Genomic DNA, 26,610 nt, shown 5'->3' on the forward strand with positions numbered 1-26,610 from the left:
GATTATTGAATTCAATGGCGCCAACTAAACAGCATTTTTGGGATATAAAGAAGGACTTTATCGAACCAAACGACCATTCATTGTGTAGCTGGGACCTTTGGGATTGCAAACAGAGGAAGGTCTTCAAAAGTAAGGGATTTATTTTATCGCTATTTGTTATTTTGTGAAGCCTGTGCTGGTTTGGAAAATATGCTAATGTGAGGTGCTGTCCTCAGACAATCAAATGCTATGCTTTCGCCGTAAAGCCTTTTTGAAATCTGACAACACAGTAGGATTACCAATATTCTAAGGTAAAGAATCATGTATGACACTTGTATTTTCATGAATGTTTAATATTACGATTTTGTATATTGAATTTGGCACGCTCCGATTTCACTGGATGTTGTTGAATTTGATCCCACTAGCAGGATCTCCACGCTAAGAGGTTACCTATGTCGAAAATGTCTTTCTGCAGGTGAGAGCTTGCGGGACAAGAAAGCACATGGGTGGAGCTTCTGATCAGAGGGGGAACGTTGAGACAGAACAGCACCTACCCCGGTGTCGACGACGAACTGGAGTTCTGGGTCTGGCTCGGTGATGGGTCTTGCTGGGTGAAGGTCGGAGCGGAAGTGAAGCGGCGTTTGAGTTCCCGGAATGCTGCCTCTGCCTCAGGGGACCAGTGGAACAGAGTGGAGGTGGAGGTGAGAGTGGTGCGAGGGGCTGCCAAATGGCTGTAGTCACAGATGAAATGTCTGTAAAAATTGGAAAACCCCAGGAAACGCTGTAGCTGCTTCAGATTCGAGGGCACAGGCTACTCTGTGACTGCCCTGACCTTGGCAGGGTCCATCTGTAACTGTCCTTGTAAAATTATGTAATCCAGGAAGGACACAGATGAAGCATAAAGCTCACATTTCTCAGCCTTAACAAAAAGCTTATTCTCCAACAGCCGTTGGAGAACTTGGCAAACGTGTTGCTGGTGAGCCTCAGGGTCCTTAGAAAAAATTTGAATGTCATCCACATAGACAAAAACTAGGCGTCCAATCACATCCCTCAGAATGTTATTAACCGGTCTCTGGAAAACAGCATGAGCGTTAGTGAGACCAATCGGCATAACCAAATACTCAAAGTGTCCAAGTTCTGTGTTGAATGCCGTTTTCCACTTGTCCCCTTCTCTGATGCGGACAAGGTGGTAGACATTCCAGAGGTCGAGTTTAGTGAACACTGTGGCATCATGGAGGGGGGCAAAAGCAGAACTGATGAGTGGCAAGGGATACTTGTTCCTAACAGTGATACTATTCAGCCCACGGAAGTCTATGCATGGCCTCAGTGCTTAATTATTTTCTTGAGAAAGAAAGATCCAGCCCCTAACGGAGAGGAAGAAGGCCTGACATGTCCTGCAGCCAGGGAATCCTGGATGTACCCCTCCGTAGCCTCTTGCTCTGGGCGAAAGAGGTTATACAACCGGCTAAAGGGGAGAGGAGATCCAGGCCAGAGGTCAGTAGTGCAGTCGTATGGCCGATGAGGCGGCAGAGACAGGGTGGGGTGCTTGCTGAACACAGGAGCTAGATCGTGATACTCTAGAGGAACAGATGACAGGTCTGGGGGTTCTGGAATGGACTGGGGCACAGACAAGGCAGGGGGAAGGGCAGAATGTAGACAATTAGAGTGACAAGATGTACTCCAAGTGGTGACCCTTCCAGCAGTCCAGTCGATCTGTGGGTTGTGCAGCTTTAACAAAGGATGGCCAAGAACCAGGGGAGAGCAAGGGTAGTCGATTATGTGGAGACTGATCCTTTCCTGGTGATTCCCAGAGAGACGCAGGATGACTGGCACAGTTCTCTCGCTGACACTGTCCATTGAGCTGTCCATTGAGAGCGTTGGCATCGAGGGGTGAATCGAGTGGAACAGTGTCCAGACCCAACTGCGTAACAACACCTCGGCCCAGGAAACTCTTGTCGGCACCCGAGTTGATGAGGGCAGGTAGAGAAAAAGCCTAGCTTTGCCATACAAGGGTCTGGGGGAAGATGGACCGGTGCTTGACTCAACAGTATATCCATCACAACAGCCAAGCCACCCCCTTCAGCTGGCCTCAGTGAAGTGGAGACAAATTGACCAACCTGGCCACAGTATAGGCAGCGCCTAGTGCTGACTCGCCGATGCCTCTCCTCAAGAGAGAACTGGTTTTGGTTCTGCCCTCTCTCTCTGATGCTCACGGAGACGGTTGTCGATGCAGATGGCGGGAGAGATGAGCTCCTCGAGTTCACCAGGCTCATCCCTGGACACCAACTCATCCTTGATGGTATCAGTGAGAGCGTTCTGGAATGCTCCCTGAAGGGCCTCCTCATTCCAGCCACTCTCAGCAGCGAGGGAGCGAAACTCGATTGCCATCTCAGCGACACTATGGGACACCGGATGAGCACCAGATTGCATGGCAGGATCAGATGTGACACGTATAGGACCAGGGCACAAATAATAATATTATAATAATAATCAATCATTTTGCTCTTTATTTAGCCATCTTACATATAAAACCTTATATGTTAATCGGAAATTGTGAATAACTCACCACAGGTTAATGAGAAGAGTGTGCTTGAAAGGATGCACATAAATCTGCAATGTTGGGTTGTATTGGAGAGTCTCAGTCTTAAATCATTTTCCACACACAGTCTGTGCCTGTATTTAGTTTTCATGCTAGTGAGGGCCGAGAATCCACTATTACATAGGTACGTGGTTACAAAGGGCATCAGTGTCTTAACAGTGCGATTTTCCAAGGCAGCACACAAATCTGGCAGTAGCTTCTGATTAAATTACATTTTCCCAGAACCGCTTGTTGCAATTTCGATGAGGCTCTCTTGTTCACATATTGGTAAGTTTAATGGAGGCAGGGAATGAAAGGGATAATGAATCCAGTTGTTTGTGTCATCCGTTTCGGGAAAGCGCCTGCGTAATTGCGCACCCAACTCACTCAGGTGCTTCGCTATATAACATTTGACATTGTCCGTAAGCTTGAATTCATTTGCACACAAAAAATCATATAGTTATGGAAAGACTAGTGTGTTGTCCTTGTTAATGCAGACAGAGAAGAGCTCCAACTTCTTAAACATTGCCTCCATTTTGTATAGTTGCGGAGAGTCCCTGTAATCCTAGATTCAGATCATTCATGCGATAAAAAACATCACCCAGATAGGCCAGTTGTGTCGGAAACTCGTCATCATACAAGCTGTCAGACAAGTGAAAATGATGGTCAGTAAAGAAAACTTTAAGCTCGTCTCTCAATTAAAAATTTTTTTGTCAATACTTTGCCACTTGAGAACCAGCGCACTTCTGTTTGTTGTAAAAGTGTTACATGGTCGCTGCCTATATCATTGCATAGCGCAGAAGATTTCAGGGACCTTGCTTTAACAAAGTGAACCATTTTTACTGTAGTGTCCAAAACGTCTTCAAGCTGTCAGGCATTCCCTTGGCAGAAAGAGCCTCTCGGTGGATGCTGCAGTGTATCCAAATAGCATCGGGAGCAACTGCTTGCACGCGCGTTAACACTCCACTATGTCTCCCTGTCATGGCTTTTGCGCCATCAGTACAGATAAACACATCTTGATCACCAAAGTCCATTTGATGTCATTAAGCTGTATAGTACTTAAAAAATATCCTCTCCTGTTGTCCTGATTTTCAGTGGTTTGCAGTAGAGGATGTCTTCCTTAATTGACCCTCCATAAATGTAACGGACATATACCAGGTGCTGTGCCAGGCCCGCCACGTCTATTGACTCATCCAGCTGTAACGCATAGAATTCACTGGCTTGTATGTGAAGCAGTAATTGTTTCAAAACATCTCCTGCCATGTCACTGATGTGTTGTGAAACAGTGTTGTTTGATGAAGACATTGTCTGTATAGTTTTTTGGGCCTTTTCCCCCATCAGTGTCCCAGCCATATCCACGGGAGCATGAATAATTAAGTCCTCCACAGTATGGGGCTTGCCTGCCCTAGCCACTCGGTAGCTCACCATATAAGACACTTCTAGCCCCTTCTTAATAATGGTATCTGTTACTTTTATACATGTCTTAATACTCGAAAGTCATCTTAATTCTTGCTCATAAAACTCCTGTAGCTTATTTTTCAAATTGGTATGTTTTGTTTCTAAATGTCTGCGCAAGAGGGAAGGTTTCATCGAGTTGTGATAGTACTTTTGCACATATAACACACTGTGGCTGAGGAAAGGCACTACTTCCAATATAAGTGAACCCCAAATCAATGTAGTTCTCATCATTTTGCGCCTCTTCGATGGTCCAACGTCCCTGTCTGTTGTTCAGTGATTTCCCGGGTAAGGAGGCAGTAGCTCTTCGGCTGCATCAGATTCACAACTTTCAGTGTCCATGCTAGCTGGGCTAACAACAGATGTAGAATTACTGATGCTAGCATTGGATGTGCTTATGGAAACAGAACAGCTTGTGGCGTTGACAAATGCAGGTGCAGTACTGCTGGTAGTAGCAGTACTACAAGTAGAGCTGGTATGTGTCTCTATGAATGCAGGCCTTACTTTTTTAAACATGAATCAATTTTTGAGCAAAACTAATTTGCAGCAGCTACATTTGGCTACATAGTGTAATTCCCGGTTAATGTGATTAGATGTTAATTATTTGACTAGGCTACCTGTATTTGACATTGTGTTGTTATTTCGCTGAACACTAGACGGTTTAATTTTATTTTTGGCAGTGAAACGAGGCTACTCAGGCAAGAAAAAAAACATCAACCAGATGTATAGCCCTGTTGGAAAATCTAAATGGACTGTTTGAAAATGTGAAAAAATAAATAAATAAACGTGAATCACATTTTTATTTGGCGTATTGCTCGTACCCATGGGGGTACGCATACTCCAGTTTGGGAATACCTGGTGTAGAGCATCATTGTACAATCTAAACAGCTTTGAAATATAGTGTCTTTTACATAACCAAAAATATTTTATTTTCAGTTATTTGAAGCTGAAAATACAAGAATTATAGAATTAATGCACATAGAACAGATCTAATGCATCTTAAACTTGCTTTCAATGAGAATGACAGATCTATAACTCACATTTCTATGTGAATTTGGTCACATTGTCCAAGAAGTAATATATTGCAGCTTTAAGTTTTGTTTTTGCATCTTTTACTTTCGGTTTTGTACACCAGCTTCAAACAGCTGAAAATACAATTGTTTTGTTTAAGGAAAATATATTTCACAGCGGTTTTGATGGTACAATGATTCTCTATACTGTACTTGCTTGTTTTGTCACATAAACTGAAGTTAGGCGAACTATTACAATTTTAGCAACCAGAAAATGGAAGAGCAATTTATACACAATGCAACTTTAAATAAGTTTGGAACACATTATATCAACTGATAGAATTTTAAGAAAAATCTTAAACTTGCTAAGAAACAAAGGTCAATGGTGAAGTGAAACACGACAGACCAAATTCAAATTCAAACAATAATGGCATTATTTCAGACTTTCTATAAATAGTTGTTAAAAACCATGGAAGATGGATTTCTAACCAATTACTGCTGTAAAATATTGCATTTCAAGTAACTTGTGGGCACCTTGAACAGATAGACTACAAAGGACAGGTGGACTACAAAGGACACCTTCACAAAGACACGCAGTGAGGCTTCAAAGACAACCCACATGTGACTGACTGTCCAGTCCCACTGGCTCTTAACATAGTCATGGTTCTCAGTCTGTCTGGGACCATGGCTTGCTGTACTGTTTGCTCAAATAAAACTCTGGGCTGTTTGCTTATGTCTGAGCCAAAATGAGAGAGGGGACAGAGAGACAAGGTACGTGCTGCAAGCCATGTATCGGGGCTGGGTGCGGGGGCGTCCCGTCATAATGACTCCGTTGGTAGAACCGATGTTGTCGTTGAATTAGGGATGATTTAAAAGGGAAAGCGGGATGAACCCAAGGACACCCCCCTGCTCTTTTTGATAATAAACAAAGAAAGCCAGGAGTCGGAGGGGGGAGGGAGAGAGAGAGAGAGATAATCCACAACATAGTAAACAGCACCAGTGAAAGTTCATGCGGCAGTCTTTCTCCCTACCGCTGGGAAGAGAGCCAGATAGATCTACTTTCTGGAGGTCAGTCCACTGGCGCGACACAAGACAGGAAATTCACATGAAAGAATGGGTAGACCAGAGAGGCAGGAGCCAGGACAGTAGCCTGTCGGAAGTTATTGTTTTGGACCAACACAGGCGTCTGTCCGCAGAGGCAGAGTAATCTTCCAGTCGTGTCTGGCCTGGGACAGGTTCCACTAATGTCGTGACCTCTACAGCACTCTGGTCACTTGTGATACTGTTCACGTCCAATAGGGCTTTTCTGGGACAGGAAGCCCCGAAGCTCGTCACCACAAGGCTAGGGAGCCCCTCCCCCGAGTCTTTGTATTGTGTCCTGCCCATAATAACAGTAGCAAGTAGCCACTTAGGCTAATACATTTTATGAACTTCCTGGCCTTATGGATGTAAACAATGCTTACGATAACCATCACAACTACCTCCCCACTCTAAGTCAGTATTTGGATGCCAGACACACTTGAACTGCATTGTATATGACAATCTCACTTTTGGCAGGCTCCACACACCGCCTGTCCCTGTGGCCTAGCCGACCCCGAGTCACCCCTGCTGATTGTTTTAGGAAGACCAGGCGACTCTTCAGCAGGAAGATTTTAATAGACTGAGAAGAGCCTCCTCTACTGATAAACAACAACTTGGTCTGGGACTGGTTCCACGTCGCTAGAATAACCTTGTTACACTGGCAGGAAACAGCAGATATATGTTCGGTATTTAACTTAGTCACTCCTCCATAGATTTTTTCTGTAATCACTTGAATGAATAATAAACAGTTATATTACCGTACACTTCTGAACGGGGAAAGGTCAGCCTACTTTTAGATTCTTCTTAGGGTCGGAAATTATCCAAGTTTTAGCCTGTGTAAGACCCCTGACAAATGAGAATTGGACTAATTTGCTGTAGTTCTATTGGAGGCTTCCGTTTATTGTTTGTCCTGTCAGGTTGTTTAGAAAGCTGTCTACCAGTACCTTGGCAGGCCCTACTCTGGTAGGTCCATTGACATTTTAACTTGTGGCAGGTGAGCAATCAAAACACTGTGGCCCTATTTAAATGCTACAACCTCATCAAACAAAACCAAAACATTGTAACATCTATTATGCACACGAACTGTGCCAAAAGAGAGATCCCTATGACTATGAGCAGTGCAGGGCTGAGGGCTCACACAGCTGTTCAAACTTAGGGAGCAGAAGCCAATTACATTCTCCGAAGCCCCAATCCCATTGTGTAACATTGCATAATAGAAAACACACTCCAAACTACCCAATACAACAGCTGTTTTAGTGCCAATTCAATGAGGCGCAAATCCAACAAGCGTAACAAACTAATAAAAATGCATGGATCTTTTCTTGCAGGTGCTGTGGTTCTGTGGTTGAACTCGCTTGAGCCACAGAGTTCCCTATCTGAATAATCTGTTATCTATAAAATCATTGAGGCCCCTGTTCATTGACTGAGCCCGGAGCTTCCTAATGCCTAAAGTTGGCTCTATCATGGGAAAGGTTAATGCTGTAATGAAAAGCATCAGATAAGGCCATGTGATTATATAATGTGGTATAATTCTTTGTAATTTTTTCCGCCTATGAATGTTATTGATTCAAATGCAACAGTTAGGTCCTAGATCCAGAGCCGGACTAAACAGTCAGGTCTTGACCATAAGAGATTCACATAAGAACGTGGCTTTGACCTTGCAAGTAAGACTACAGTCGCCAATACGAACTGCCTCGTTTCCTGTGATGGGAAAATCAAATCAAATCCCATTTTATTTGTCACGTGCCAAATACAACCTTACAGTGAAATGCTTACTTACAAGCCCTTAACTTGTTATGGCTGGGGACAGTATTGAGTAGCTTGGATGAATAAGGTGTCCAGAGTAAACTGCCTGCTACTCAGGCCCAGTTGCTAATATATGCATATTATTAGTAGATTTGGAGAGAAAACACTGAAGTTTCTAAAACTGCTTGAATGATGTCTGTGAGTATAACATAACTCATATGGCAGGCAAAAACCTGAGAAAAAATCCAACCAGGAAGTGGAAAATCTGAGGTTTGTAGTTTTTCAACTCTTAGCCTATCGAGTATACAGTGTCTATGGGGTCAAATTGCACTTCCTAAGGCTTCCACTAGATGTCAACAGTCTCTAGAACCTTGTTTGATGCTTCTACTGTAAAGGAGGGGGGAATGAGAGGGGATTGAGTCAGAGGTCTGCTAGAGAGGCATGAGCTGACCACGCGCATTCACGTGAGAGTTAGCTTGAGTTCCATTGCATTTCTGAAGATAAAGGAATTCTCTGAACATTGTTGAAGATTTATGATAAAAACATCCTAAAGATTGATTCTATATTTTGTTTGACATGTTTCTACAAACTGTAACATAACTTTTTTGACTTTTCGTCTGAACCTAGCACATTGAGCATTTAATATTACTGAGAAAAACGCGCAAACTAAAAGGAGGTATTTTACCGAACACATCAAACATTTATTGTGGAATTGGGATTCCTGGGAGTGCATTCTGATGAAGATCATCAAAGGTAAGTGAATATTTATAATGCTATTTCTGACTTCTGTTGACTCCACAACATGGCAGATATCTGTATGGCTTGATTTGTTGAATGAGCACTGTACTCAGATTATTGCATGGTGTGCTTTTTCGGTTAAGGTTTTTTGAAATCTGACACAGCGGTTGCATTAAGGAGAAGTGGATCTAAAATTTCATGCATAACAGTTGTATCTTTTATCAATGTTTATTATGAGTATTTCTGTAAATTGATGTGGCTCTCTGCAAAATCACCGGATGTTTTGGATCTACTAAACATAACGCGCCAATGTAAACTCAGATTTTTGTATGTAAATATGAACTTTATCAAACAAAACATACATGTATTGTGTAACATGAAGTCGTATGAGTGTCATCTGTTGAAGATCATCAAAGGTTAGTGATTCATTTTATCTCTATTTCTTCTTTTTGTGACTCCTCTCTTTGGCTGGAAAAATAGCTGTGTTTTTCTGTGACTAGGTGCTTACCTAACATAATCGTTTGGTGTGCTTTCGTCGTAAAGCCTTTTTGAAATCGGACACTGTGGTGGGATTAACAACAAGTTTATCTTTAAAATGCTGTAAAATACTTCTATGTTTGAGGAATTTAAATTATGAGATTTCTGTTGTTTTGAATTTGGCGCCCTGCACTTTCACTGGCTGTTGTCATATCGATCCCGTTAGCAGGATTCAAGCCATAAGAAGCAAGAACCAACAATGCAGTTCAAGAAAAATACCCCAAAAAAATTAAACAATGAATTTCTCCAGCAGATAGGGATGCAGAGCACATACGAAGCTATAGAGGGGAAGAAATGTTAAGCCTCTCAGTTGTCTATGTTAACATGATTGTTTCCTTTCTTTTCACAATGGGGATATGTTGATGCTCGTTGAAATGGCAGGCTTTTTTGGAAAGCACAGATTGGGATTTTATGGGTATGTTCAGTTAATCATAGGTATAGTACATAACATCCATTATGTTCAGTTTAACTCTGGATTTTTTGCACAGCTTTTACAGGCAGTATTTAGACATATTATTTTCAAGTCCTTGTTTCAGAAAAAAACATACTCTGTACAGAAGAAAATAGAAGTATGACCTGTGAGTATGACCTATGAGTATGACCTGTGTTTTGGTTTATCATGTCACATGACCTTAACTTTTATTTTAAGCCTTTTCCAGAAATGAGAATTAAACCAAACATGTATGTAATTGTTTGAGGACCATCCTCAAACAATTACTTACATTTTTTAGATTCTTCTTAGGGTCGGAAATTATCCAAGTTTTAGCCTGTGTAAGACCCCTGACAAATGAGAATTGGACTAATTTGCTGTAGTTCTATTGGAGGCTTCCGTTTATTGTTTGTCCTGTCAGGTTGTTTAGAAAGCTGTCTACTAGTACCATCCATTATGTTCAGGACCATCTGACATAAAAAGACAGTGGGATGAAAAAGCTTTAAATAAAGGTTCAAGTCCTGGTCATGTGACATGATCAACCGAAACACAGGGCCCTACCTATGAGGGAGTTTCCCCACCACACTCATGGTGATACTCAAACTACCTGATCCATCTGGACCCCAGTACAGTTCACTACCTGTGGGTTCTACCCATTTTCATCTCAACACCGCATGCTTTCAGACACATTATTCATGCAAACAAAATCAACATATTATTTTCACATTGTTTATTTTATCAGTGTATTTTCATTGTATTCTCTTAGCTTAAAGTCCTCTGTACTCACCTGAAGTAAACTCAGGATCAAGTGTTTGGAAGTAGAGAAGGTTGTCCAGCAATAGAAAGTTGGCCTCTTCGGTCGAGTCCGGAGTGGGCCCACTGTGGTGTCTGACTCTTCTGCTGCAAGGACAGAGGAGATAGGAGGAACAGTATTGTCATGCCATTCACTAATCACTGCAAGGAGGAGAAGCACTGATGAACCATCAGTAGCCCATCCAATTAGTCAATATAATTTGTCTATATTATGTCAACTTCAACAAGCTTCTCGTCTAGTCTGCATCTATAGTTTGGAAGGGGATCAACTCTTACAAGAGCTGCAAGGATAAGTTTTGATTGGTATTGTCTTGCTAGGGTAATTTAATTTAAGTGCTGTCTTTTATTTAGTAGCCTAGTTAGTCATTGCTGTTTGAACTGTCTGATTGCTCAGTACTTGTGACTGTCAATGTGGACTTAGATTAGTTTCAGGCCTATTTGTGTAACAGTCTTGCTCATTTGTGGGCATGTTGTATTGTAGGTAGAAGCAGATCCTCTCTTATAACAATGCAAATTTGAGAACAGTGCTACCTAAATTGTATCAGAAAATTGATTGCACGACACGTAAGGCTAATACTCTCGACCACTGCTACTCTAACTTCCGCGATGCATACAAAGCCTGCCCTCCCTTCTGCAAATCTGACCACAACGCCATCTTGCTCGTCCTGGCTTATAGGCAGAAACTCTAACAGGATGTACCAGTGACGAGAACCATTCAACGCTGGTCTGACCAATCGGAAGCCACGCTACAAGATTGTTTTTATCACACGGACTGGACTATGTTCTGATCAGCCTCAGAGGACAATATTGACCTATACGCTGACTCGGTGAGTGCATTTATAAATAAGTGCACTGGAGGCGTTGTACCCACTGGGACCATTAAAACCTACCCTAACCAGAAACCATGGATGGATGGCGGCATTCGTGTAAAACTGAAAGCACGATCCACTGCATTTAACCATGGAAGATGTCTGGAGATATGGCTGAATATAAAGAGTGTAGTTATTCGCTCCGCAAGGCAATCAAAAATGCCGGTACAGGGACAAAAACAGCCACATCATGGACACTGACGTCATGCTTCCGGACAAACTAAACAACTTCTTTGCCCGCTTTGAGGATAATACAATGCCACCGTCGCAGATCGCTAACAAAGACTGCCCCCCCCCCCTCTCCTTCTCAGTGGCTAACATGAGTCAAACATTTAAACTTGTCAACCCTCGCAAGGCTGCTGGCCAAGATGGCATAGCCGCGTCCTCAAAGCATGCGAGGACCAGCTGGCTTGTGTGTTTACAGACATATTTAATCGCTCCCTATCGAAAGTCTGTTGTCCCCACATGCTTCAAGATGGCTACCATTGTTCCTGTACCCAAGAAGGCAAAGATAACTGAACTAAATGACTACCGCCCCGTAGCACTCACTTCTGTCATCATGAAGTGCTTTGAGAGGCTAGTCAAGGATCATATCACCGCCACCTTACCGGCCACCCTAGACTCACTTCAGTTTGTATACCACCCCAACAGGTCCACAGACGACCTAATCGCCATCACACTGCACACTGTCCTATCCCATCTGGACAAAAATAACCCCTCCCTCAACCCCTCCCTGTGCAACTGGGTCCTGGACTTTCTGACGGGCCGACCCCAGGTGGTGAAGGTAGGAAACAACATTTCCTCTTCGCTGACCCTCAACACTGGGTCCCCACAAGGGTGTGTGCTCAGCCCTGTCCTGTACTCCCTGTTCACCCATGACTACGTGGCCATGCACGCCTCCAACTCAATCATCAAGTTTGCAGACGACACAACAGTAGTGGGCTTGATCACCAACAATGACGAGACAGCCCAGAGAACACTGCTTCTCCAGCTGTTCTCTCGTCACCTGACTGTGTGTTCTCTCATAATCCGAGAGCATCTTGTGCAATGGTGGCACAGGGATAAATCAAATCAAATCACATTTTATGGGTCACATACACATGATTAGCAGATGTTATTGCGGGTGTAGTGAAATGCTTCTGCTTCTAGCTCCGACAGTGCAGTAATATCTAACAACTAATATCTAACAAATTACACAACATATACCCAATACACACAAATCTAATTATGAATGAATTAAGACTATATACATATGGACGAGCAATGTCAGAGCGGGAACGAACTAAGATATAGTAGAATAGTATAGAAAACAGTATATACACATGAGATGAGTAATGTCAGATTTGTAAACATTAAGTGACTAAGATACTGTAGAATAGTACAGAATACTCATATGAGATGAGTAATGCCAGATATGTAAACATTATTAAAGTGACTGGTGTTCCATTCCTTGAAGTGGCCAGTGATTCCTAGTCTATGCCTATAGGCAGAAGCCTCTAATGTGCTAGTGATGGCTGTTTAACAGTCTGATGGCCTTGAGAGAGAAGCTGTTTTTCAGTCTCTCGGTCCCAGCTTTGATACACCTGTACTCACCTCGCCTTCTGGATGTTAACGGGGTGAACAGCCAGTGGCTCAGGTGGTTGATGTCCTTGATGATCTTTTTGGCCTTCCTGACATCGGGTGCTGTAGGTGTCCTGGAGGTGGGTAGTTTGCCCCCGGTGATGCGTTGGGCAGACCGCTGAATTGTATCTCCCCTCTGTCCCTATACTGACATTTCGCTTGTTTGATTGCCATGCGGAAGGAATAACAAAACGGTTTACATTCAGCTTTTTTCCCAGTCATCTTTCCATGTTTAAATGCGGAGGTTCACGCTTTCAGTTTTGTATGAATTCCGCCATCTATCCACAGTTTCTGGTTAGGTTATAATAGTCACAGTGGGTACAACATCTCCAATGCACTTCCTCACCAAATCTGAATGTAAATCGATGGTATTCTCGAGGCTGCCCGGAGCATTTCCCAGTCAGCATGATCAAAACAATCTTGAAGCATGGATTCTGATTGGTCAGACCAGCGTTGGATAGGTTTAGTCACGGGTATATCCAGCAAAATGGAGTCGTGGTCGGATTTGTCGAAGGGAGGGCGGGGGAGGGCCTTGTATGCATTGCGGTAGTTAGAGTAGCTGTGATCCAAGTGCTACAATCAATATTCTGATAGAATTTAGGTAGCCTTGTTCTCAAATTTGCTTTGTTAAAATCCCCAGCTACAGTAAATGCAGTCTCAGGATATATGGTTTCCAGTTTGCACAGAGTCCCATGAAGTTCCTTGAGGGCCGTCATGGTATTGGCTTGAGGAGGGATATACACGGCTGTGATAATGACCGACGAGAATTCTCCTGGGAGATAATATGGTCGGCATTTGGAATTCTAGGTAAGGTGAACAAAAAGACTTGAGTTCCTGTATGTTGTTACGATTACACCATGAGTTGTTAATGTTTATTTATGTTGGCGCGACGCATAAAGAATCCCGGTGGCTGTACAAACTACGACAACATATCCCGAGAGAGCCATGTTTCTGTGAAATAGAGAATATTACAATGGAAAGCAACCTTTGCCCTAATTTAGTTTACATTGTTATCTAGAGAATGGACAATGGCGAGTAATATACTCGGAAGCAGTGGCTGGTGTGCATGCCTTCGAAGTCTGACCAGGAGGCTGCTCCGTCTACCTCATCTGCGGCGACGTTGTTTTGGGTTGGCCTCTGGAATCAGATCCAATGTCCTGGTTGGTGGTGCGAACAAAGGATCCGCTTTGGGAAAGTCGTATTCCTGGTTTTAATGTTGGTAAGTTGACGTTGCTCTGATATCCAATAATTCTTCCCGGCTGTATGTAACAACACTTAAGATTTTCTGGGCTAACAATGTAAGAATTAATACATAAAAACAATACATTAAAAAAATACTGTATAGTTTCCTAAGGACTAGAAGCGAGGCGGCCATCTCTGTCAGCGCCATCAGTGCGTATGTTATCGTGTGTGTGTATGCGTGTGTCTGTGCCTGTGTGTGTCTCTTCACAGTCCCTGCTGTTCCATAAGGGGATTTTTATGGGGGGGGGGGGGGGGGGGGGTGTATCTGTTTTTATTGCGTTCATGAGTTACTTGATGTGGAATAGAGTACCATGTTGTCATGGCTCTATGTTTTACTCTGCTCCTCCCATAGTCTGTTCTGGACTTGGGGACTGTGAAGAGGCCTCTGGTGGCACGCCTTGTGGGGTATGCGTGGGTGCCTGAGCTGTGTGCTTGTAGTTTAAACAGACAGCTCAACATGTCAATACTTCTCACAAAAACAAGTAGTGATGAAGTTAAACTCTCTTCTACTTTGAGCCAGGAGAGATTGACATGCATATGATTAATGTTACCTCTCAGTTTACATTTAAGGGCCAGCCCAGGTGCCTTGTTCTGGGCCAATTGTAATTCTCCTAAATCCCTCTTTGTGGCACCTGACCACACGAATGGACAGGTGTGACAAAAGTAGGGCCTGCAGGACCTGCCTTGTTGGTGATCAAGCCCACTACTGTTGTGTCGTCTGCAAATTTGATGATTGAATTGGAGGCATGCATGGCCAAGCAGTCATGGGTGAACAGGGAGTACAGGGGAGGGCTGAGAACGTACCCTTGTGGGGCCCCAGTGTTGAGGATCACCTGGGTGGAGATGTTGATTCCTACCCTCACCACCTGGGGGCGGCCCGTCAGGAAGTCCTGTGGCAGTGTCTGGTTGCTCCTCATTACTCAACACAGGAATCATTACAAAACTTATTGTTTAGTCTGTGCATTTTTGTAAACAACAGCTGGTGCACGAAATCTGAGGAAGTCTGTAGATTTTGCTCGCCAGAATTAGAGTATATTGTGATAAATTGCAGGACACACTACTTGCCTAGAGAGTTTTCAGCTATACTTTGTGTGGCTGTTTATTTACCACCACAGACAGATGCTGGCACTAAGACCACACTCAGTCAGTTGTATAAGGAAATAAGCAAACAGCGCCACCCAGAGGCGGTGCTCCTAGTGGCCGGAGACTTTAATGTAGGGAAACTTAAATCAGTTCTACCACATTTATATCAACATGTTAAATGTGCAACCAGAGGGAAAAAAATCTAGATCACCTGTACTCCACACACAGAGACGCATACAAAGCTCTCCCTCGCCCTCCATTTGGTAAATCCGACCACAACTCTATCCTCCTGATTCCTGCTTACAAGCTAAAATTAAAGCAAGAAGCACCAGTGACTCAGTCTATAAAAAAGTGGTCGCATGCTAAACTACAGGACTGTTTTACTATCACAGACTGGAACATGTTCCAGGATTCTTCCGATGGCATTGAGGAGTACACCATATCAGTCACAGGCTTTATCAATGAGTACATACCCCAAACAGAAGCCATGGATTACAGGCAACATTCCCATTGAGCTAAAGGGCAGAGCTGCCGCTTTCAGGGTGCGGGACTCTAACCGGGAAGCTTACAAGAAATCCTGCTATTCACTGCAACGAACCATCAAACAGGCAAAGTGTCAATACAGGGCTAAGATTGAATGATACTACACCGGCTCTGATGCTCGTCTTATGTGGCAGGGCTTGCAAACTATTACAGAATACAAAGGGAAGCACAGCCACGAGCTGCCAAGTGACACGAGCCTACCCGCGAGCTAAATCACTTCTGTGCTTGCTTCGAGGCATACAACACTAAGGCATGCATGAGAGCATCAGCTGTTCCAGACGACTGTGTGATCATGCTCTCGGTAGCCGACGTGAGTAAGACCTTTAGACAGGTCAACATACACAAGGCTGCGGGGCCAGATGGATTACCAGGACGTGTGCTTCGGGCATGTGCTGACGAACTGGCAGGTGTCTTCACTGACATTTTCAACATGTCCTTGATTGAGTCTGTAATTCCAACATGTGTCAAGCAGACCACCATAGTCCCTGTGCCCAAGAACACAACGGCAACCTGCTTAAATGACTACAGACCCGTAGCACTCACGTCCGTAGCCATGAAGTGCTTTGAAAGGCTGGTAATCAAATCAAATCAAATGTATTTGTCACATACACATGGTTAGCTCACATCAACACCATTATCCCAGAAACCCTAGACCCACTCCAATTTGTATACCGCCCAAGCAGATCCACAGATGATGCAATCTCTATTGCACTCCACACTGCCCTTTCCCACCTGGACAAAAGGAATACTTACGTGAGAATGCTATTCAATGACTACAGCTCAGCATTCAACACCATATTATCCTCAAAGCTCATCACTAAGCTAAGGATCCTGGGTCTAAACACCTCCATCTGCAACTGGATCCTGGACTTCCTTCCTGCCCCCAGGTGGTGAGGGTAGGTAGCAACACATCTGCCACACTGATCCTCAACACTGGAACCCCCAGGGGTGCATGCTCAGTCCTCTCCTGTACATCCTGTTCACCCACGACTGCATGGCCAGGCACAACTCCAACACCATCATTAAGTTTGCAGATGACACAACAGTGGTAGGCTTGATTACAGACAACGACGAGACAGCCTATAGGGAGGAGGTCAGAGACCTGGCCGGGTGGTACCAGAATAACAACCTATCCCTCAACGTAACCAAGACTAAGGAGATGATTGTGGACTACAGGAAAAGGAGGACCGAGTACGCCCCAATTCTCATCGACAGGGCAGCAGTGGAGCAGGTTGAGAGCTTCAAGTTCCTTGGTGTCCACATCACCAACAAACTAGAATGCGTCCAAACACACCAAGACAGTCGTGAAGAGGGCACAACAAAGCCTATTCTCCCTCAGGAAACTGAAAAGATTTGGCATGGGTCCTGAGATCCTCAAAAGGTTCTACAGCTACAACATCGAGAGCATCCTGACTGGAGGCATCACTGCCTGGTACGGCATTTGCTCGGCCTCTGACCGCAAGGCACTACAGAGGGTAGTGCGTACGGCCCAGTACATCACTGGGGCTAAGCTGCTTGCCATCCAGGACCTCTACACCAGGCGGTGTCAGAGGAAGGCCCTAAAAATTGTCAAAGACCCCAGCCACCCCAGTCATAGACTGTTCTCTCTGCATGGCAAGCGATACCGGAGTGCCAAGTCTCAGACAAAAAGGCTTAACCCCCAAGCCAATAGACTCCTGAACATGTAAGCAAATGGCTACCTCAATCAGCCTGACTAACCAGTGTCTGTATGCAGCCTCGCTACTTTTATAGCCTTGCTACTGTATATAGCCTCGCTACTGTTTTTCACTGTCTTTTTACTGTTGTTTTTATTACTTTACTTACCTATTGTTCACTTAATATATTTTTTGCATTATTGGTTAGAGCCTGTAAGTAAGCATTTCACTGTAAATACCTGTTGTATTCGGCGCACGTGACAAATACATTTTGATTTGATTTGATGACCTTTTATACACCATATTAGGCCCAGCCTTTGGAACTTTGGTTTTCTTAGATATGGCTATTATATTGTGATCACTACATCCAATGGATTTGGATACTGCTTTAAAGCAAATTTCTGCAGCATTAGTAAAGATGTGATCAATACATGTGGATGATTTCACCAGTGCTATTTGTAAACACCCTGGTAGGTTGACTGATAACCTGCACCATGGGGCAGGTTCTGATTACAGTTTGATGCTTTCTCTTGATTGGGCAGCTTGATGAAAGCCAGTCAATATTTAGGTCCGCCTGAAAATTACCTCTGTTATCACATGCATTACACATGTGCTAGGCCTATACTCACTATCAGTCTTCTTGATTGATGACTGTGGAGCATTCTTCAGTGTCACACTGGCTCAGAACTCTGTCCCTCGCTCTGTCCCGCCTCCTTCCACCCTAGGACTATGCCTCAGGACTACATGGCCATCTTGAAGAACGATCTTGCCTTAATGGAAGAGGACTGGCCACCTCTCAGAGCCTGGTTCCTCTCTAGGTTTCTTCCTAGGTTCCTTCCTTTCTAGGGAGTTTGTCCTAGCTGCCGTGCTTCTGCGTTGGTTGCTGTTTGGGGTTTTAGGCTGGGTTTCTGTATAAGCTTTTTGTGACATCTGCTGATGTAAAAAGGGCTTTATAAATTCATGTGATTGACTGTCTGGTCTACTCAAGAAAGCCATTGGTCAACTGCAAAACATACAGAATGCTGCAGCATGGGTACTGACCAAGACCAGACGGAGAGCACACATTACACCGGTTTTAAAGTCTCTGCACTGACTGCATGTAAGTTTTAGAATTCATTTTAAGACTCTTCTAAGAATCTATTCTAGATTATTCTATGGTTTTTCAATCAACCCATGATTGTGCACCCCAATACATGTCAGACATGCTTTTAAGTTACATACCCAGTAGGTCCCTCAGGTGCTCTGGCATTGGCCTTTTAACTATCCCAAAGCCGGACATTCGGCTCTGTGGACAATGACTCCCAATGTTAGGGTGGAGACATAGGTACCTTGTCATTCATTATATAATCTCTGGTGCCACTATAAGAGGTCAGTCGTGAGTGCCATGATGGGGGTAGGTACATAATATTTGGTCTATTTAGAGAAAATGGAACATATCACAAAAAACACATGCATTCCCATCCTGATGTAAGCTATATTTAACCCACTATTTTACATCTTGATCCCAGTTGGAGGGATACAACATCTCTGAATTTGTTTGATTTGTAGGAGAAAAAGAGTGAGGAGCCATTGACCCCAACATGGCTACCTATGACCTCCACTATCATATCAAATCAAGCTTTATTTATACAGCAGATTTCAAACATGGAATGCAATGCAATGTGCATCACTGGGAAAAAAACGAATTTAAAACAATGAAAATAAATAATGATATTTACTACACAACAAACATAAGGAGATACTAAACTAAAGAATAATAAAAACTGAATGACTAAAACGCACCCTGAGGAAAAGCAAAGCTAAAAAGGTGTGTTTTAAGATCTCTTATAAATATGTCCACAGTTTCGTCCCTCCTCTGGTTCTCTGGCAGGCTATTCCTGAGGCTGAGGGCATAGTAACTAAAGGCTGCCCCTCCATGCCTCTTGGTCCTAGGCTTTAAGCTCCCGCCTATTCCTTTCTTTGGATTGGTGTATACATCTCATTATTTTAACACTTTTTTGAATAGTGGATGAGGGGCGTTGATGTCAACCGCTTGTATTCAATGGACAGAGATGCTATGCTACTAGCCTCATATCATGAATATGCATAGCTATCTCGAGACAACTCCGATATAAAGCGTTTTTTCTCAAAGTTGCCCGAGACGTGTCTGTCCTACTTATATCAGTACACTCGTCTCATTGACCTCCATACAAAAACTCCTCGCTTGGTGAGCGAAAGAAGCAAAACACCACCACCTGCTGGAGAATACATTTTTGGCCCAGTTTATTTGATTTAACTAGGCAAGTCAGTTATGAACAAATTATTGACAGCTAACCAGGGAACTGAAACTGCCTTGTTCAGGAGCAGAATGACAGATTTTTACCTTGTCAGCTCAGGGATTCAATCCAGCAACCTTTTGGTTACTGGCCCAATACTCTAACCACTAGGCTAGGGTATTGGCTACCTGTTACCCCAAGGGGTAACAACAGTTGTGTCATTTCGCCTCTTCCTCTCTGGTGGCAGTCAACAGGTAAGAACCCCTCTGACTATCAGGCTGCCACTGAGGGTGGGGAATATTCCAGGAGATAACAGCAGCTTGTTGGAATATATCAGCCATTATCCATTCAGCTGCAAGGGTGAGGAGAAGAACCCTCAATAGGCCTAAAGTAATTATCCTATAACTCTCCCTACCTTGTGCCCGCGTGTCGATGATTACACATTTTTGAATTCCAACGGTCATCTCGAGATGCCTCCAACTCTGCCGTTTTGGTCCACCGGTTCTCATTCAAGCCAAAAACCTGTCTCAATTGTGTCTCCAAGTCCCCTAAAATCAGAACAACATTGGGATAAAGACGAACTACAGGTAAAATGTGAAGAAATAAATGTGGGAATTGCAGTGGAGGTAATTATTCGAAAGCAGAGGCATCCTTTTCTCACCATCATATTGTCTTTGTGATGATCCAACGGCCACTGAATTCCTGCACAACATGGTGTCTCTAGGCTACATCTGAAATGCTCCTATATTCAGGATTACAGTACTATGGGAGTGAGTCCAGAGTAAGTAAATGGTATTTCTCAGTAATATTTTGGCTGGCAGTATTTCAAGGTCAATGACAAAACAGGCCCTGTGTGTCTGGCAGGAGCTCACCCTTCTACTTCTTGAGCTCCTGTTCCTGTTATAGAATATGAACTCAAAACTATTGTGGAGCTCCTGCACCTAAAAATAAACTGTGCCAGCACCCAAAATGAGTACCAGCACCTATTTCAATCCAAGTCAAGCACTGAGGGAGATCATCTGAGAACAATATCCAATTTAGTAAGAAAAACAGATCTACTCGACTATTAAAACGGTAAGACTGACAGGTTATTAATAGAATGCAGACTGATCATCACTGACAGCCAGGTGTCAATCAAAAATGTAGGCTACAGGTGTGCGCTTGATGCAAAATGAGGGGGAGGGTGTTAGAGAAGGAAACTTAATATACACTGCTCAAAAAAATAAAGGGAACACTAAAATAACACATCCTAGATCTGAATGAATTAAATATTCTTATGAAATACTTATTTCTTTACATAGTTGAATGTGCTGACAACAAAATTACACAAAAATTATCAATGGAAATCAAATTTATCAACCCATGGAGGTCTGGATTTGGAGTCACACTCAAAATTAAAGTGGAAAACCACACTACAGGCTGATCCAACTTTGATGTAATGTCCTTAAAACAAGTCAAAATGAGGCTCAGTAGTGTGTGTGGCCTCCATATGCCTGTATGACCTCCCTACAACGCCTGGGCATGCTCCTGATGAGGTGGTGAATAGTCTCCTGAGGGATCTCCTCCCAGACCTGGACTAAAGGCATCCGCCAACTCCTGGACAGTCTGTGGTGCAACGTGGCGGATGGAGTGAGACATGATGTCCCAGATGTGCTCAATTGGATTCAGGTCTGGGGAACGGGCGGGCCAGTCCATAGCATCAATACCTTCCTCTTGCAGGAACTGCTGACACACTCCAGCCACATGAGGTCTAGCATTGTCTTGCATTAGGAGGAACCCAGGGTCAACCGCACCAGCATATGGTCTCACAAGGGGTCTGAGGATCTCATCTCGGTACCTAATGACTACCTCTGGCGAGCACATGGAGGGCTGTGCGGCCCCCAAAGAAATGCCACCCCACACCATGACTGACCCACCGCCAAACCGGTCATGCTGGAGGATGTTGCAGGCAGCAGAACGTTCTCCACGGCGTCTCCAGACTCTGTCACGTCTGTCACATGTGCTCAGTGTGAACCTGCTTTCATCTGTGAAGAGCACAGGGCGCCAGTGGCGAATTTGCCAATCTTGGTGTTCTCTGGCAAATGCCAAACGTCCTGCACAGTGTTGGGCTGTAAGTGACCAAAACATCATACCACCCTCATGGAGTCTGTTTCTGACCGTTTGAGCAGACACATGCACATTTGTGGCCTGCTGGAGGTCATTTTGCAGGGCTCTGGCAGTGCTCCTCCTGCTCCTCCTTGCACAAAGGCGGAGGTAGCGGTCCTGCTGCTGGGTTGTTGCCCTCCTGATGTACTGGCCTGTTTCCTGGTAGGGCCTCCATGCTCTGGACACTACGCTGACAGACACAGCAAACCTTCTTGCCACAGCTCGCATTGATGTGCCATCCTGGATGAGCTGCACTACCTGAGCCACTTGTGTGTGTTGTAGACTCCGTCTCATGCTACCACTAGAGTGAAAGCACCGCCAGCATTCAAAAGTGACCAAAACATCAGCCAGGAAGCATAGGAACTGAGAAGTGGTCTGTGGTCACTACCTGCAGAACCACTCCTTTATTGGGGGTGTCTTGCTAATTGCCTATAATTTCCACCTGTTGTCTATTCCATTTGCACAACAGCATGTGAAATTTATTGTCAATCAGTGTTGCTTCCGAAGTGGACAGTTTGATTTCACAGAAGTGTGATTGACTTGGAGTTACATTGTGTTGTTTAAGTGTTCCCTTTATTTTTTTTGAGCAGTGTATAATAATATAGAGAATCTGTAATGCTTTAAAGGTTTCCCATTTTCCAATGACAAGCCAAGCGCCCTCTTTATGAAATTGCGCACACGCATGTTGCTCCCGCTAAAGCAAGCCCAGATAGGAACACAATCATCAGTGTTTGCTGATAAGGGGAACCATTTCAGTGACGAACAGAGTTGCAATTTTGCGGTTGTGTATATATTTTTGGGCTATTTTGTAAAAATCCTTGAGAAAATAATTAACTTAATTTAAGTTGAGGGTTAGGCGTCAGGTTTAGGGTTAGGCGTACGGTTATCAATGTGGTTAAGGTTAGGGTGAGGCCTCCACTGGAGAGGGCATCAGTGCATGGTGGGTGTCATGGAAAACGTGGGGTCACTGGATGATAGCTTATTCTATAACCTGTCTGCCTCAGACTCCTAGGAAATTAAAGGGAGAAGGACAGATCAGCCCGGAAATGGAGACTCATTGTGTTGTGAACTCTTTGACAGAGAATTCTTGTAAGGTCTTACTTAGATAATCACTTCATTAAATGGCTGTTGTAAACATATTCACAAATATCTGTTAAATATAGCCTACTTGTATAGTCCTGTGCATCAGTAGGCAGTATTGCATGAGTAGGACACTATTTCCCTCTTGTGGATGACTGCAGTTGCAGACTCTTCATACAGTGTGAGGCAATAACTAAACCTTTAAAGGCCAATTGCAGTCCCTGTGTTTTGTATTATATTGTACAGCACCTGATGAAACTAACACTTTAAAAGTGTTAAAAAAAATTGTTCAGTGCTATTTCCTGACAGTTGCTTGTTGAAAATACAATCTACACAGGACCTTCTAATCAGCAGGTTTTGCATGGGTGTTGTTTCAGCCTTCCTGGTGACATGATCAATATATGTAATAGGTATAATAGACCAATAACAAAGAGTGTGTTCCAAATAGCTCAGCCAATAACAGCCACTTTTCCGTTTTCCCCTCCCCACTCAGACCAATCCCAGACAGTCCTAGCTAAATTGTTGCTTGAGAAATAGGTTTTTGCAATAAAAAAGCTACTTTTGTTTATTTTTTACTATTTTAATGGAACACTATTCCAGATATTGATATAATAAATGGCTGCATTGGGCCTTTTAAAGATGACCGTCTACAAGCCTGGTAAATATCACATGTGAATACAGTAATTCTCCAACAGTAATTCTTATGATCTGAAAGTTTTTGTCCACATCTATCCTTCCTCTGAGTAAATTCTCCAGGTTCTTCACTGGAACCTCCACCAGGTGTTTGTTGACACGGTCGTTCAGCCCGTAGGCCCCGAACACTGGGAACTTGTAGGGCTCGTTCTGGTCGTAGTCGGTGCAGCAGTACGCCAACCACATGTACTCCTGTTCCCGGAGGTCGTGACCCCGGTGACCACGAAGGCTTTGCCACGGCAGTAGTTGTTAAGACGTTTGCGGATGAGGTCCTCGTGCTTGACCCAGGGCCCGATCTTGAACTTGCGGATCTGCGGCAAGAGGCAACAACATTACTTAGATTCCCCATACGTCTTCTGATTATTATTCATCTTCCATCCTCTCCAGCACTGAAACGGTTTAAGGTAGACACACCAAACCTTCTTTAAAATGTGCAGACAGAACGAACGTACCTGGGGCACCACGTTGGTCATTGTGTAGGTGAAGGCCATGTCCAGGGGGTCGGACTGGTGCTCATCAGGGTTGAGGAGGCCTCTCGTACCGGGCAACGTCAGCATAGTCTTCCAGCACGGCTGTCCTCGAAGTTCATGTGCATGTGTGGAGGACTGGGGGAACGGGTCCATGTTGCTTTCTGCCGTTCTCTGACACCAACTACAGAGGGAGAGAGAGGAAGGGATGGAGAGAAAGTGGAAGGGAAGGAGGGTGAGAGGAAGGGATGGAAGGGATGGAGGGAGAGAGGGGGTAGAGACAGATACAGATAGATAGAGGGAGGTGGAGAGGTGGGGAGAGATCGAAAATGAGGGGAGGATCAATTCATTTTGCATATGCACAACACCTGCTTCCTACGCGAACGGCTATCACAACAATATCCCATTGTAACACCCATTCACACAACCTATAAAGTTGCTTATCTCCAGTGTTTCATTTTGCGCAGAGCAGCAGTATTATCCTCACAGCTCAGCAAGCCAGTCCAACTAGTGTATGGGTGTTAGTCATCTGCATCCATGAGAGAACATGTTTGAAATGACATAGGGTTTCTAACTCGCTATCTAGAGCCTATGTTCATTCAAAATCCAACACACACACACACACACACACACACTTACTTGCCACATACCTGTGGCTCGAACATCCAGGGAAGGTCCACCCTCTTCCCGCTGTCAAACTTCTTGAAGGTATAGGCCGAGTAGATGGGGATGAGTTTGTGGAGGTCGCAGAGGGTGACGAAGCGCGGCTAGTCCTCGTAGCGCTGGCAGATCTTCTTCAGGGAGTTACTGAGGAGGTAGCCCTGCGGTGGGGTTCCCATGTACAGGGTGTCCTTACAGCGCTCCATGTGGTTAAAGACCCCCACCACCCCTGCCGGGGACTCCCGCATACAGCCCAGCAGGATCAGCACCACAGCCAGGGACAGAGAAGAGTAGATGGATAGGTGTCTCATGATGACCATCTCTCTCTCTCTCATTGTCCTTGCACCTATCTTCTTTAGTGGTCTTGTCTGCCTCTTTCAGTTAACAATGTCTCAGCATGTGTTCCCTCTCTCCTTATGACCTTAACACAGTATTCTGTGCTTGATTCGTCTGTCTCTCCCTCCCGCCTTTCTAAATTGCCCAGATAGAGCATCATCATCAGATAGACGTATTTTACTGGCTGACACTATCGTCTCCTCTCTTTCATGCTCTGCAGCCTCTGTTAGGCCCTGAAAGGCTGTGTTTTTGTTGTCATTCTCATGCTTTCTGCTCAGTAGAGAGGAACTCAAGGTCCCTTGTGTGTTGGTTCTGTTATTATATCTTTGTTTTAGTATGGTCAGGGTGTGAGTTGGGTGGGTTGTCTATGTTCGTTTTTCTATAATTTGGGATTTCTGTGTTCGGCCTAGTATGGTTCTCAATCAGAGGCAGCTGTCAATCGTTGTCCCTGATTGAGAATCATACTTAGGTAGCCTGGTTTCACTTTTGAGTTGTGGGTGTTTATTTTCTGTCTTTGTGTATGTCGCCAGACAGGACTGTTTTGGTTCGTTCGTTCACTTTATCGTTTTTTGTATTTCAGTGTTCAGTTTTGATTCATTAAATATTTAATCATGAACACTTACCACTCTGTGTTTTGGTCCTCCGATCCATCTCGCTACTCCTCCTCAGAAGAGGAGGACGAGATCCATTACACACCGCTGCCTCTCATTCCCCGAAGTGGAGATATGCAAAGTGTGTGTGTGCGTGTGTGTGCTTGAGTCTGTCTGAGCGTGTGTGTGTAGATCTGTGGCTAGCCTTCTCAGCTCTTCTCATGAAAGACTGAGGTATGAGCAGAACAAGGCTTTGTGCAGTGGTAGATTGGGAGGGAGACTTGAGGAAGGCTCTGAAACAAAATGGAGACCTAGCTGTGCTATGATTATTTCAAATCACAGACACGTTGTGGATTCATTGATTGTCACTGGAATTAGTATGATGGGCTTCTAGTGAATAAGCTTGTAGATGTACAGAAAAACAACATTCCATCCAGGATCATCAGTTAAATTAGCAGCAATGACTTTGAGTTTTTATTTCTACTCATTGTTATTTGTACCAATAACTGTTGTTTTACATATTTTCTGTTTCCAAACCACATGAGGGGAGAGGAAGGTTTTTAATTTCCCCCTGAGGGGTTGTAAAACCACATTCTCATATCTTCTGTGTGTATGTACAGCAACAGGACTAGACTACAACCTCTATTTCCTGTTGTATGTTTTAGCTGGTGAGCTGTTCACAAGTTGACACCCCCCAACCCCCCCACACACACACACCAGCTGAATGTTGCTCTGAATAAGCAGGCAGGTCCCCCGTGATACAAGTCAGTATTCAACTTCCATCCATGTCTAATGACGAGGAAACCAGCCACTAGGGGCATCAGTGAGCGCTGTTACCTTCAAGCAAGTTTTAATGTTGTGGACGGGGATGGAGGATGGGCATAAGTATCTGCTGCTTTTGAGACACGGTTCGACCACACCTTGGGGAAGTACTTGTTGAGTAAATAAAACACTAAACAATCACAATACAGTAACTATTGGTCACTACTATGTATCATAATTCTAA

General features: G+C 44.0%; 1 pseudogene across 1 annotated transcript; it reads right to left on the bottom strand.

The window, feature by feature from the left end:
- Positions 1-529: 529 nt before the first annotated feature.
- On the bottom strand, positions 530-25,771 carry LOC149980832 (uncharacterized; annotated as a pseudogene). Its single transcript, XR_016483548.1, has 6 exons — positions 24,658-25,771; positions 24,004-24,190; positions 23,538-23,862; positions 2,193-2,377; positions 795-1,200; positions 530-710 (listed from the first exon to the last, which is right to left on the bottom strand). The product of XR_016483548.1 is annotated as an uncharacterized LOC149980832 (transcript).
- Positions 25,772-26,610: the final 839 nt, after the last annotated feature.

The sequence above is a fragment of the Oncorhynchus mykiss genome, chromosome 9 (assembly GCF_057628025.1).
Source record: "Oncorhynchus mykiss isolate SJ-2025 chromosome 9, ASM5762802v1, whole genome shotgun sequence".
Lineage (NCBI taxonomy): Eukaryota > Metazoa > Chordata > Actinopteri > Salmoniformes > Salmonidae > Oncorhynchus > Oncorhynchus mykiss.